The following is a 14,599-nucleotide window of genomic DNA, read 5'->3' as shown; positions in this document are numbered from 1 at the left end:
GGGGGGGTTGGGGTGGGGAGTGGCGGCAGGGAGCGCAGGCACATGGGGCTTTCCTGTGGGGGGGGGGGGGGGGGGTTGGGGTGGGGAGTGGCGGCAGGGAGCGCAGGCACATGGGGCTTTCCTGGTGTGTGACACAACGCTCGCAGCTACGCGTGGCCAGCCCTAGCCAGACTTTTTGCCTGTGTGTGACACAACGCTCCCTAGGCCTTGGCTTCCCCAGTCAAAACACCCACTCCCCTGGTGCCCTTTAAGTGCTCAACAAAATGTACCAATTACCCAAACTTCTCCAATCAGACCAACACCAAGCAAATATCCCCCAAATTGGCACCTACAACCAATATCTTCATAAAATATCAATGAATATTACATGTTCTTCCTCTTCTTCCACTTCTTGGCCAGACTTTTTGCTGGTGTCACCGTCTTCAGCTACATTGCGGGTGCCTTGCATCTCTTCCTTTGTCGATGAATTGTCCTCTCCTGGTGGAGCAACTTCAGTCGTCGGAAGTTGCTCCACTACAACCTCTTCTTCTCCATTTTTGGAAGAACCATTGGCACCTACAATTTCGAGAGTGGCTGGGTTTTTTTCGGTTTCTTTGTTAATCTCAGCCATTGTAACTAACAGGGGAATGGCAAAAATGCAAAGAGTAAAAAAAAATTCAACAATGGCAGAAAACGGGAAGAAAAACCAAAGAGAAAGGTGGGTGTTTAATCGTGTTTTGCGAAAGTTTCACTGGGAATTTGTTTTGTATTTTCAAATTTTAAATCCAACTTCTGTTTATTATCTATAACTCGTAAACGTTTAAATCTTTGCACCCTATCCCTTTTTGCTGCTTTAATTATACTCACAGGCCCACAGCACTTGACATCTTAAGTCGTAAGTCTTATTAAACTTGTTTTTCAAACAGTGACAAAAATCCGGAAACATTTCTTCATTCGCAACAATATATTAGGCAATCTCACTTAATTAACATGGTAAGACCATCTAATGGTATGTGTCATCACAAATATTCTTAAATTTACTTTTTTATTTCATTATCATGTTTACTCAATCCAATATTCTTTATCAATAACTACCATCGCAAGAAGTGATTTAAAAACTAAGAATTCGTGTTTTTATTTTGTTATATGGTCTCACCATGTTAATAAATTAAGATAGTGATTTTATTTTATTAGATGGTCTCAACGACAGCATGTTAATAAATTAAGATAGTGAGACGGTTTTTTTTTTTTTTTTTCTAATTATTATATGCATGAATAATTATATGGTTTTTCACCCCTCTATTTTATTTAAATAAGAATATTAAATCAGCATCACATATGGCAAAAAGATGTGGAAGCATTAAATTGCTTGGACAAAGTCAATCCAAAGACAGGAAGAAATCTTCTGACGAAACTAAATAAAAACTATGATATTAGACAAAAGAATCATATAGTAAAAAGATAACAGTAGGGCATTTAATTTTCACTTTAACACGGTAGATATAGAATAACATACAAAAATATTAATAAAATTTACAAATGGATTAACGTAGAATAGTCAAAGACTGAGAAGGCGCATGGCTTGAACCTATAGCTGCAGCCGTATATAGCATATGATCATAATTGGAAGCAGGCATATTTGGNGGCAATGTTGACTAACGTGTTCATGTAGAAGAACCAAATGTGAATGAAGAAGTTAGGCATGCAACTTGCAAAATTGTATGTTGATTTCAACACTTTAGCTAGCCATCAATGAAAGATGAATTGTTTTTTTCTTGAGGGTAATTTATATCTTCTTAAAGATTTCTTGAAGTAATAATTGCCCCTTATGGCATCTGTGAGAGAAGACGAAGTTTCCAAAAAATTCTATTGTGATTATTCTTCAATAATAGTAAACTGAGTTCCTTAGCTTCAATGAAGATGTTTTCTAGAATCAATTAGAAGAAACAGATAATTAGAACGAAATTGAAGAGAAGAAAAATTTGGGATTCCATTAACTGATTGGAATAACACGTGCAACTCTTTTATAAAGCCGATGACGCAAAATACTGCGTTTCTTACACATTTTGCTTTATGACACTTTAACCCAAACAAATTACAATTTAGTCCTAAATACTTTACAATATTACATTTTAACCCAGACTACTTCTAAGCTTATATCTTGACAGGCCCCCTCAAGCTTAGTTGTTCTACAGTTGTAGCTTGTTGACTTCTATAGTATAAGGAACAAGCATCCCTTCTCTTTGGTAACTAGTGTTCTTGTTGTCCAAAATGTGCACTGAGTTTCCAGAAGACAGAACGGGCATAGGAATGAGATCATTCTTCTTGGAGATGACTTGAGGATAAAGGAATGGGAGTTCTTTGACGTGGAATAGTTGTTCCTCTTTGAATCTTCACTTTTGCAAAAATTGAACAAAACTATGAACGACTAGAGGAAAGATGTCGTTCCTACCTAAAACAGCTTGAAGGATAGGGGAACAGGAGTTCCTTGATGTGGAACGGGCATTCCTTGCTGACTTCACTTAAATTCCAAACTAGACAGTATAAGGAACAATCATTAGAATGAGCTCGTTCTTCATGAGAACATCTTACTTTGGATTTGAAATAGGCGTCCTTCCTTCAAGAATAGGCATTTCTTGCTGATTTTGTCAAATCCTATTGCTTCGGTATAACAACTTCTTCAAAGCTTGATTGAATCTTCTACTAACTTCAGTTCACACCTCTACTACTTCTACTGACTTCAATTTTCACAATACTTTCAAGACTATACACCAAATCAAGAACTTTAGAAGATACTTTTCAACTAGAAAACACTTCCAAAACTATAACATCAAATGAAGAACTCTAGGATACTAAAGTCAACACCCCCTCAAGCTAAGCTACAATTAGCAATTACAACTTGAAAAGAACTAGATTATGCTGAAGAGGAAGCTTGTTCTGGGGAGGTACTAAGGGTAAGTTTATGAGTTAACAAAACAAATGAAGCAATTGGTAAAGCTTTTGTGAGGATATCAACAATTTGTAAAGAAGAAGGCACATACTTGACAGTGAGCTTCTTTGCAAGGACTTGATCTTGAATATAGTTTTCATCTATCTCAATATGTTTTATTTTAGCATGATAAACAAGATTGGAGGCAAGAGAGCTTACATTGATATTGTACACCAAATAATAGGGAGCAGAAGCAGAAAGAGAATGCCAAGTTCATGAAACAAACTTTACAACAAGCAACTTCAGTGGATATTGCTAAGGCCATGTATTCAACTTTAATAGAAGAAAAAAGCAACTACTTTTGCTTTATTGAATAAGGTGGGGACAAAGAAACACATAATAGCACTTGTGGACTTCCTATCTTGAATGTTACTTGCCCAATTAGCATCTGATACATTCCAAGCTAATTGTGTTGCTGTTTGAAACTGTAAACCATAATTGGAGTACCTTGACATATCTAAGAACTTCTTTTTACATGCTTGCCAATGCAATTCAATGGGGGATTTCAAGAATTGACTTAGCTTATTCACTACAAGAGATATATGACTTGGTTAGTGTAAGATGTTGAAGGGCACCAATTGTGCTTCTATAAATGTAGGTCTAGAAAGCTATGCTATCTTATGGATACGAAGGGTGTTGCAAATGTGAGCTTTAGCAATTATTAGCATTTATTTTTTATTTATTTTTTGTCTTAGAGGAGATCATTGCATATTTTATTTGATTGAGATGAATCACCTTGTGTCTCTATGGCTTCCAATCCTAAAAAATAATGAAGAGACCCTAAATCTTTCACAAGAGAATTGGCATTGAGATGTTGAATTAGATTCTGAAATAATTGCTATCAAGACCACTCAGTAGAAATCATCTAAATAGACAAGCAAAAAAGAACTTTGTCACTTGTGTTAAGATAAACAAGCTGAGTTAATTTGGGTTGACAGAGCCCAATTAATCAAAGATGTCTTCAGTTTGTCATACCAAGTTGAGGATCTTGTTCAAGACCATTCAAAGCTTTGTTCAATTTGCAAACATAGCTAGAATTTGTGGGATCAATAAAGCCTTAGGCTGAGGACATATATACTTCCTCTTGTAATTCAATTTAGAAAAACATTATTCACATCTATTGGCTATCTCCCAATATGTAACAGAGAATAACTCTGATAGTAGCAGTTTTAACTATAGGACTGAAGGTTTCAAAGTAATCAAGTCCTGTAGTTTGTTGAAACCCTTTGCTACAAGTTTGGTTTTATACTTTACAAGTGCCTCAACATTAATTTCAGCTTAAAAACCATTTATGATTTACTACATTCATGTATGTAGTGTAAGGAAACCAAGGTCTAGATATCATCTTGATCGAGGCATTGTACTAGCCATATAGCTTTAACCATTCTAGATGATAGAGGTGGAAAACCCTCACAAGACTACAACTCGTCTGACTAGGGCAACCTAGAGGTTTAAAGGCTTGTTGCATATACAAATCTAACTATGTCAATCTATGGAAGTGATTAGGATAGTAGATATATATTTTATTTTGTTTTAGTCTTCAAGCTGAAGGACTATTTTTATCGCTTAGTGCTAGGACAAGCAAGAAGCTATTTGGGGGTTGTGATGAAATTCAAAATACATGTCTACTGGGTGACTTATTGAGTTTATTGTGGGAAACTGGTCTAAATGTGAAATTTGACGTAATTATTTCATAAATATTTTTTATGGGATCACGGGTGTGTTTGAGTATTCGAGTATAAATAATTAAAAAGGCATTCAAATGAGAAAAAAAAAATGATGGCAATGAAGATCATGATGACTGAGAACGAATGGTGTAAAAGAATCAGAGTTGAAACGAGAAAGTTAGTGCATTTCGAGTAAGCTTGAGCGAGGAACATGTGTCGATACTTTGACAATAACTTAAGCTGTGAATCTTGGATTTTGATGATTCTTTAGGCATTGGAGAGTTGATTCAAAAAGGCTACAATTATATGTTAATGTTTCATTAGATTCCGACTAGTAATCGCCATCTAAAGAAATCACTATTTACCGTGACAAAGAATATTGTCGCTGTGCAATCGTGTTTTGGGTCATCAAGTGTGGTTTATGCATTCGCCGTGGCAAAAAACTCTTTGCCGTGGCCAGCATCAAGTTCACACAGATTTTGTTAGGCTTTATACTAATTTTCCTGATATATTATTGGTCACACTCTTAAAAACCCTAAGAGTATAAAAGAGGTTTAGAACTAGCTTAAGTAGAAAAAGAGGGGAGTCTAGCATAGTTCATCAGGAGAAGTGGCACGAAACCCTTCAGAGATCAATTCTTCAAGATTCAGTTTTTATTTCATCTACTTCACTTTTATTTTGAGTTTGGTTTTTTTTTTTTTTTTTAATTTTTTATTGTGTAATGTTGATTTCAAAACTAATATTGATTTTAATCATTTTGATTATGAAGTAGATTCTTTTGTTAAAAGGGTAGATTCTACCGAACACCATGTTGACTTGATTTTCTTTCTATCAAAAGTATTCAGAATTTATTGTTTACAAGAATTTGTGGTTATTACTTAATGCTTTTGGACCTGGTGTTTCTTAATATTTAGGGTTCAATTAAATGATGACTGGGTAGTGAAGTTTGATTAGAAATCTATTAATTAGGGTTTTATTGTGTTCAATTGATTTATTGATGTGATGATGAATCAGGTGGTGAAATGCTTAAGATTTGTAAATAGCATGGTTCATAAATAATAAGATAGTCAGGAGAGTCTTATAAGATTTATGTGGCCAGTTTAGGTTTTAAGCTAGAGCAGAACTTAACCATAAGGAATTCTCAATTGCATACAATTGATGGATTTCTCATATTTAGATCAGTAAATTTTTGAATCTGATTTTTAATTACATGCTTCAAAGCGGCCCTGCAGCTGCAATCAAATGCATGACTCTCTAGGTCTCGCATCAGGCAGTCTATGCCTCATCGGAAACATGTCCAATGGTATGAATGATATAACATAATCCATGAGCAATTCACCTTTAGTAGGAGTGATGAATGGAGGGACTATCCTACAAATAAGAAAAAATTCAACCAAATTTACAAAATAATCACATATCTCTTAAGCGATATTTAAAAACAAGTACATATTCAAAAAACAAATCCTTCAATCTTACCTGAGCATTTGAATTTCACTTCAATTTTATCATAGTCCTAATGGGCTTTCTTTTCGGTGGCCATCGCGACATCTCTAGGAAGTGGGATCGGTGTCTCATCTGATGTCTCCTTTCGCCCCTCGCTACCAAGGATAGGGATAGCCTCGTTCTACATTCTAAAAAAACAATCCATATCAAATTTAAAACACATATAATACACAAAAAATAACAAAAACCTATTGATATTTTATGCATTGGCCATGGAAAGCCGAACAAAGTGTAAGTGCTCGCTTTATTCTCCAGTATAGCGGTGTTTATCGCCATATCTTTCTTAGAGGGAATCAATGATTAACTGGAACGATAACCTTCCCCATTGATAAGAATTAAAGAATTCATCATTACTTGCAAATCACACCCATTCAAGATTAAGACTTTCGTTGAGTCACAAGCCATAAGGATGGAATGCATGAACCATATCAAACAAATTCTTAACTTTCTGAAGAGAGTATAATTATTGCCTTCCGTATCTAACCTCTTCTCTAAATATGCGCCGAAACAGATTGTGTCCCCCCAAAACCTTTAATAAAAACTTTCTGCTACCTTGCTCTTCTTAACCTCTCTTCACTTTTGCTTCTGGAAATGGCCCCACAATTAAAGCTTGTCATCAAACAAAATTCCATCATCTGAAACGCATCGGCTCCTTTCCACCACAAACCGCATTCCATTCTCTTTTTGCATCTAATAGAGTGCAGCAAAAGATAATGTGCAGCTTATCCCAGAAGCCCCTATTCCAATTTCACCTACTCCACAAAGTGACCGAAACAATCATTCTGAACTAGTCCATACCTTTCCTCTGCACCCCACTAGAATCTCCTTAATTTTGGAAAAGAATTGCCAACTTGACCTTATCGTAACTTGCAGGGAAGTATGGTACAACATCCATAACAACCTCAACGCCCAATTCCTAATATTATGCTCCTAGAACATTGTAGAATAGATAGAAACTGAATATTAGATAGGAGCACCATGCTGAAAAGAAACAAAAACAAACACAGGTGCCAATCTAGGGGATATGGGTTTGGTGTTGGTTTGATTGGAGAAGTTTGGGTGATTGGGGCATTTTGTCAAACAATTAGAGAGCATCGGGGGAGTGGGTTTTTTTTTGGCTTTGAGAGAATCAAGGAAGCCAAGGTAGGCTTAGGGAGGTTGTTTGTGGCAAGTTGGTTGGCTGGAGTTGGTAGAACAGTGCAGAAATGCATACCTGGGGGGGGGGGGGGGGGGGGGGGGGGGGGTTGGGGTGGGGAGTGGCGGCAGGGAGCGCAGGCCCATGGGGCTTTCCGGTGTGTGACACAACGCTCGCAGCTACGCGTGGCCAGCCCTAGCCAGACTTTTTGCCTGTGTGTGTGACACAAACGCTCCCTAGGCTTGGCTTCCCCAGTCAAAACACCACTCCCCTGGTGCCCTTTAAGTGCTCAACAAAATGTACCAATTACCCAAACTTCTCCAATCAGACCAACACCAAGCAAATATCCCCAAATTGGCACCTACAACCAATATCTTCATAAATATCAATGAATATTACATGTTCTTCCTCTTCTTCCACTTCTGGCCAGATTTTTGCTGGTGTCACCGTCTTCAGCTACATTGCGGGTGCCTTGCATCTCTTCCTTTGTCGATGAATTGTCCTCTCTGGTGGAGCAACTTCAGTCGTCGGAAGTTGCTCCATACAAACTCTTCTTCTCCATTTTTGGAGAAGAACCATTGGCACCTACAATTTCGAGAGTGGCTGGGTTTTTTTCGGTTTCTTTGTTAATCTCAGCCATTGTAACTAACAGGGGAATGGCAAAAATGCAAAGAGTAAAAAAAAATTCAACAATGGCAGAAAACGGGAAGAAAAACCAAAGAGAAAGGTGGGTGTTTAATCGTGTTTTGCGAAAGTTTCACTGGGAATTTGTTTGTATTTTCAAATTTTAATCCAACTTCTGTTTATTATCTATAACTCGTAAACGTTTAAATCTTGCACCCATCCTTTTGCTGCTTTAATTATACCACAGGCCACAGCACTTGACATCTTAAGTCGTAAGTCTTATTAAATGTTTTTCAAACAGTGACAAAAATCCGGAAACATTTCTTCATTCGCAACAATATATTAGGCAATCTCACTTAATTAACATGGTAAGACCATCTAATGGTAGTGTCATCACAAATATTCTTAAATTTACTTTTTTATTTCATTATCATGTTTACTCACCAATATCTTTATCAATAATACCATCGCGAAGAAGTGATTTAAAAACTAAGAATTCGTGTTTTTATTTTGTTATATGGTCTCACCATGTTAATAAATTAAGATAGTGATTTTATTTATTAGATGGTCTCAACGACAGCATGTTAATAAATTAAGATAGTGAGACGGTTTTTTTTTTTTTTTTTCTAATTATTATATGCATGAATAATATATGGTTTTTCACCCCTCTATTTATTAATAAGAATATTAAATCAGCATCACATATGGCAAAAAGATGTGGAAGCATAAATGCTTGGACAAAGTCAATCCAAAGACAGGAAGAAATCTTCTGACGAAACTAAATAAAAACTATGATATTAGACAAAAAGAATCATATAGTAAAAAGATAACAGTAGGGCATTTAATTTTCACTTTAACACGGTAGATATAGAATAACATACAAAAATATTAATAAAATTACAAATGGATTAAAGTAGAATAGTCAAAGACTGAGAAGGCGCATGGCTTGAACCTATAGCTGCAGCCGTATATAGCATATGATCATAATTGGAAGCAGGCATATTGGTGGAAGATTCGGACAAAACTAACTCAAAATTAAGAAATTGAAAACTTGCCTTATGGATGGTCTCCGATTACGGTCTGGGTGAGACACAAGAGCCCCACAATTAACCAACACTCCATCTGTTTCACGTCAAAATTCATACATAACTTCTATCAGCAATATCAGAAGTCTTTCATTTCTATATGACTCCCAAACCCAAGGTACCAATGAAACTTGATCCTCATATTTGTGCTCTATTGATTTTCTTCCACATGCAATTTCCAGTGCAACTACACCGAAGCTGAAAACATTGATTCCTTGGTGGTCTCTTTGTTTTGAGACATCAGGTGCCATGTAGCTGATTTCAGCCCACACCGGTAGCATGTGACCCTTTTGCATGGTCAACAAATGTAGCTAACCCGAAATCCCCAAGCTTTGAATTGAAATTTGAATCTAACATAATGTTGCTTGATTTGATGTCCCTATGCAGTACACATTGTTCCCATTCTTCGTGCAAATATAGTAATCCTGAAGCCAAATCTTGAGCAATTTTGTACCTCATTTCCCATGTCAATAAGCTTTTTCCTTTGAAAAGATGGCAATCCAAGCTGCCATTACCCATAAAATCATAAACAAGTAGAAGATTCCTTTTCTCATGGCACCAACCCAGAAGTTGCACCAGATTCCTACGCCTCAATCGACTAATGATTTTCACTTCTGATGCATACTCCTTTATCCCTTGTTTAGACTCTTTGGAGACCTTCTTAACTGCAATATAAGAGTTGGTGTCCTTCATAAATCCTCTATAAACCCCACCAAAACCTCCCTGTCCTAACTTGTTTTCATCATTAAAATTATCTGCAGCGATTGCTAATTCCTCATACGAAAACTTTTTGGGTCCAGTTCCTCTTTCAAATTCATTATCCATAGTTTCTTCTTCATCTTTCCCATCTCTCTTCCTACCAAAGCAAGCCAGCCGAATCAAAACCAACCCGGCAACCAACACACCACCAACACAATACCCAATCCCACTGCCAGCCCGGTTTTGCTTTTCCTCCTACCGTCAACAAGATTTGGGCTTACTGGCATTGGTGGATTAGTTGAATTACCATCTTCCAAGCTTGAACTGAACTCCCACGAGTTAACTGTATGTGTTGCAGTTGCATTTCCAGTTGCCCCTGAGAAACCGAAAGTTACCAACTCAGGTAAATAAAGCCTCAAATCGACTTTATAATCAAGGTGCTGCTTCACAATGGTACCATTTCTAAAACCAGTGAACTCAACACTCAAATTCTTTGTGCTAGAATTGTAATTGATCCATGCCTCATTTCTTCTTCCACCCATGACATCACTCCACCATGCCACAGTTTTCACAGACTGCAAAGAGTTGATGTCGATTCCCACATGTTCACGGCTGCTGGGTGGATCATAGTGGTTTTGATAAATATCAAATTCCACAGCAAAAAATGGATTGGAGGTTGAATTTAATCGCTCATCATCGTTTGCCAGACCAAAAGACCCTCCTCTCGTGGCGTTCACAGGAATCATTGAAACTTGAGGCGCCAGAAAGAAGGTCAACCCATCTCCATAAGCACTTCTGTTTTGAGAATCAATAATGAAAGAGAAATTAGTCGTGAAGTCTGTGAGATTTTCCGTGGCATTGTCCCAAAGGCGCAGAGGTTTATAGTATGTGGCCCGACCAAACATGCCGTTTCCTGAGGCTAGTAGAATAACTTGGTTTTGTGGGTAAGCTCTCTGGTATGTCATGTTTTCCCCATTAGAACTGAAACTAGAAAAGTTGAAAGATAAAGCACTCACCACCGGGATTTTTAAAAATAACAAGGTGATGATCACAAAGAATTGAATAACAAGAATCCTCTTCGTATTGGAGATGGCCATTTTTGACAGGTAGGATAAGATGGCTTCTGAAATTTCACTCTCAGAAATCTAAATATTTAGAAGGTACAAGTCTTCACGTGCTTAAACCCCACCCAGCTCAGACTAAGTGGGAGGGATTTATTTTAAATTCGCAAGTAGGAAAAAAATAATAAAAACAAGTTGAGCAGCCTTTGTTTAACGTAGTCAATTATTATAAAGGGAATGTTATAAACTATAATATTTTTTATGAAAAAGCCCAAAAGGATAAGAATTGTCAAAAAGTTAGGATTGCTAAGACAACTTGTATCACATTATATAAGTTTTTTAAGATTATTTAACGAATTTTAGGAATCAATTATCCTAATTTTGAACAGAGATGTATGATAATATAAAAAATCAAGTACAATTGTGCAAATACTATAGGAAAAAAGGTATCGAATGATTTGTGATGTGGAAGGCTGATGGGATGAGCCTGATATATGAAATTGATTAGGGCTTGATTTGTGTAATTGACTGACGGGCTTGATAGGTGAGATTTTATTGACTAATTAGTGGCAGCAGCAAGCCTAATTAAATTATAAGATTGCATGAGTTACAATTAGTCAAAAGGAAAGGAAATTAGAAGGAAGAAACCTAAAAGCAACTACTTTGTATTGGTGGTGTTGGCATTCGGCGTCTAGAAGGCAAAAGTTAATAAACTTCAATACTTTACATGGAAACATCACTTCTTATTCTTATTAGGTAGGGAAATTTTGTTCTTCTTCTCTCCCTCGTTAACGATGATTATCACTAGTTTACTATATCAATAATACTATAATTGCAAAGAAATCTTACAAAATTTTTTATACAAAGTGAGGTGGCAAAAAATGAAACAAAAAGTCAAACTCATTAAATTCACTCTTCCATTCATTTTTTGCCACATCACTTTGTATGAAAATATTTGTAAAATTTCTTTGTAAGTGTAGTATTACTCTTACTATATATCACTCTTGTCAATAGAAATGCTGGATTAGAGTTAGTTATGATTATAAGATTAATTGGGTCGATATAGTAAACAGTCACAATTAACACCTTAGTTTAAATACTATTATGTCTCTTAATTTTTATAGATCTAACCATTGATTCCGAAAAATAAAATAAAATTTGAAGGTGGATTACTTTTAAGAAATTGCGTCCACGTATTGTCATTTTTTAAAATGTCCGACATATAAAAATGCTTAGAGAACAATAAATAATTAATTTGAGTATTGAACATATATATTAAAGTTTGGAGATTAAAGTTTAACTTATATTTATTTATAATATCAAAAATTTATATAAGACACATATATAAACATGTGTAAATTATTATATAATTAATTTTTTGTGAAGTATTAATAATACTCAGTTATGATTTTAATTAAGAGGAGCTTAAGCGAATTTCTTGATCAACTATCAATTCCTAGAGCTGTTCCTGTTGATGGTCACTTTTAATAAACACAAAATAATATCATGAAGTTATTTTAAGTCTTCATAGGACAGTCCTTGACTTAATTCTATGGTCATTTTAAATATTGGGACAAGGATTTCACGCTGGTTTCATTCTAAGTGTGAAAGCTAAACCTAACAAATCAAAGACCAAAACAAGCTTTTATTTTATTAAATATTCAGTCCATAAGTTTCTGTTTCCCCGTGTGATGTTTTCACTGTAAGGTAATTAAACAAGAATTCTAACTTCACTCAATCAATCAACGTGAATAGAATTCAGTCATAACCAACAATATCCTAAAATATTAACACATAGATTTGTTAGGGCCAAAAAATGTTCTCGGCCCAAAGACGGAGACACCTTCGGCAAAGATGAAAGCTCAGGCCTAATTCCGACAGGGCCCAAATCATAGTTTCATAGATGAGGCCCATTTGGTATGCTGTTCCAGCTCTTATACATCTGGACCCAGGCCTCCTGATCCTAGAACACCTACTAGGCTTATAGTCAACTCGAAACCCACAGTCGCCTACGAACTACACTCCTACTTGAACTCTGCTAAGGAAGTCAATTACTATCCCAACTCCTCCAAGGTCCGTATCCAAGGCACGTACGAACTCCCTTTCCTGATGAGATAAGGGAGCCAAAGGCTACACCCTTTGAGAGGATTACCACTACAAGGACTCACAGTCCCACCAGGATTCGAAGACCATACAGTCACTAATTAAACAAAGGCCAGCCTTCTTACAAAAAGGGAAACATTATACTTTCAGACCCCGGAGTTCCCACTCGAGAACTTTGCATTACAGCCGTAGTCACAGTCCCCGACTAGACTTTCGGTAACTTTTCCTTTCCCTAACCCTCACTAAACTAGCCTCACTCGGCCTTACTGACTTGAGCGTTGAAGTGCCTACGGCAAATACCACCCCAGTGTTTCCCTTCTGCTTCACGCTTGTTTCTCACGTGTGCAGGTGTAGCAGATCACTAGTGGCCTAAACCTCACGAGATCAGTCCCTCTTTCCGTAACGATAGATTTTTGCATCTACAGTTTGGCAATCATTCATCTCATGAACCCTGCTACGTGAAGAAACTCTCCATGGTTGACAATTATGATAACATTGATCCTGGCCTCGAGGCCAAACTGGAGGCTCTGACCGCCCTCATGCAACAACACTCAAACAAGGTGGCTACACTGGAAGCTGAGAACATTGCCATCCGGACCAAAAACGCCTCCATCAGGGCCAAGAACCAATCTCCAAAAGAGAAGGTAAAACAATTTTATGATCTTAAGCTTCTGCCTTGTTAGTTACAACCCAATCGATTTCGTGCCTTGGGTCTGTCTATGCAACCTCTCTAGACTCCAGAGCACAGACCCGCAATCTTGGATACGAGGTCGCGCCAGTTATGTTCATCATTAGTTGATGATTCAGCCTTGACTAATACAGAATGGGGGCCACCGATAGAGCCACTCTCGGTCGATCCGCTTCAGGCACGAGATCAAGGAGTCCAAGTGACAAAAAGCCCACCACAAGAAGAACCACCCATCCTCGCCAACCCATCCCACCTTTAGTCAGTCATCCCAACCCAAACACCACTTGGCTCGGCTCATGCAGGTCGAGCGGTCCCCCACTCCTTCAAACCACTTCGCTCGAGTCCATTAATCCCAATGGGCTGAACAAATCGCAGATAACACCCATTACAATCCATTTGGGGCGAAACACATGATCGGTCACAATGGGAGTCATCCAACTGGGGGGAATGACTGGGGATCAAAGCTACCAATAACGGAGTGATCCATCAGACTACACCACACGGATTCACCCACTGAAACGCATTAGGCGCGAATCACGTGGCCAACCAATTTAACCAGGACGACCTAGTGGCATCCGTATCTCCCATGGAACAGATATTGGCCAAGAGACTGACCGACATAGAGGCAGTGATGAGGCATATTCCCGGAATGCCGATTCCAACAAAAAAGAGCCAACCTCACTGTTATGCTGATTCACCCTTCGTAGACACAATCGCGCTAGTTGAGATACCACACCAATTCACCATTCCCAGCATGAAGCCCTATGATGGAACAACCAACCCAGACGACCACATAGCCTCCTACAAGCAGCGGATGTTCGCCATATCGATACCCTGAGTACTGAGGGAAGCCTACATGTGTAAAAGCTTCGGTTTAAGCCTCTTTGGCCCAACACTTTAGTGGTACAAGAACCTCCCAAACTGTTCAATCAATTCTTTCGCCCAGCTCACCAACACCTTCATTGAACAATTTGCCAGTAGCAAGAAGCTCAAGAAACTATCAGCTGGTCTGTACAAGGTCTATCAAAAGAGGGGCGAACCGTTGAGAGAATACATTAGTAGGTTC

The 14,599-nt window shown here is 37.6% G+C and overlaps 1 pseudogene; it reads right to left on the bottom strand.

Annotated features, from left to right (window-relative positions):
* Positions 1-6,741: 6,741 nt before the first annotated feature.
* Positions 6,742-10,778, bottom strand: LOC116137033 (annotated as a pseudogene).
* Positions 10,779-14,599: the final 3,821 nt, after the last annotated feature.

This window comes from Pistacia vera, unplaced genomic scaffold (genome assembly GCF_008641045.1).
Source record: "Pistacia vera cultivar Batoury unplaced genomic scaffold, PisVer_v2 Contig320, whole genome shotgun sequence".
Lineage (NCBI taxonomy): Eukaryota > Viridiplantae > Streptophyta > Magnoliopsida > Sapindales > Anacardiaceae > Pistacia > Pistacia vera.
This window is presented reverse-complemented; position numbering and strand designations above follow the sequence as displayed.